Here is a 640-nt window from a genome sequence, read left to right on the forward strand (position 1 = left end):
ACAGACCTACATTAGGAGAGACTGACATAGCATTGGGCTGAGATGCAAGAAACTTCTGAAATTGTTCTACCAGGTCAGACATGTTAGACCCAGAGTGAACCATCCCAAGGGTGGCAGATGGAGAAACAGCAGTAGCAGCAGTAACATTGGAAGATTGAGATGTGTGCTGAAAGTTCCTGTATTTCGACTGAGGCGGACGCCACTGAGGTGGTTGATAAGGTTGCTCCTTCTTCAATAATTTTGGACATTGAGCCTTCCAATGACCCTTTTCCTTACAGAAGCTACATTCATCATAATTGACTCTGCCTTGAGATTTTCCTTTCACAACAGGAGCAACAAACACAGAGGGGCTTGGCAGAATCCCTTTGTCAACAATTCCCTTTTCAGAGTGGGACTTCAAACGAACTTCTTCAGCTAAAAGTTCATTAACAACAGAGTCAACAGATGGCAGAGGAGTGCGATGCAAAATGGAACCACGGAGGCCTTCAAAATCATTCCGAAGAGCCACCAAAAACTGTACTAAACGCTGTTGTTCCCGGCGATCCGTGTACGGTGTGAATGCTTGCAATTCTGCAGATTCAGTGAGTGCCAATTGGTCCCAAAGATTAGTCATAGCAGAATAAAACTCTTGGATGCTCAT

Source organism: Lupinus angustifolius, unplaced genomic scaffold, assembly GCF_001865875.1.
Source record: "Lupinus angustifolius cultivar Tanjil unplaced genomic scaffold, LupAngTanjil_v1.0 Scaffold_457, whole genome shotgun sequence".
Lineage (NCBI taxonomy): Eukaryota > Viridiplantae > Streptophyta > Magnoliopsida > Fabales > Fabaceae > Lupinus > Lupinus angustifolius.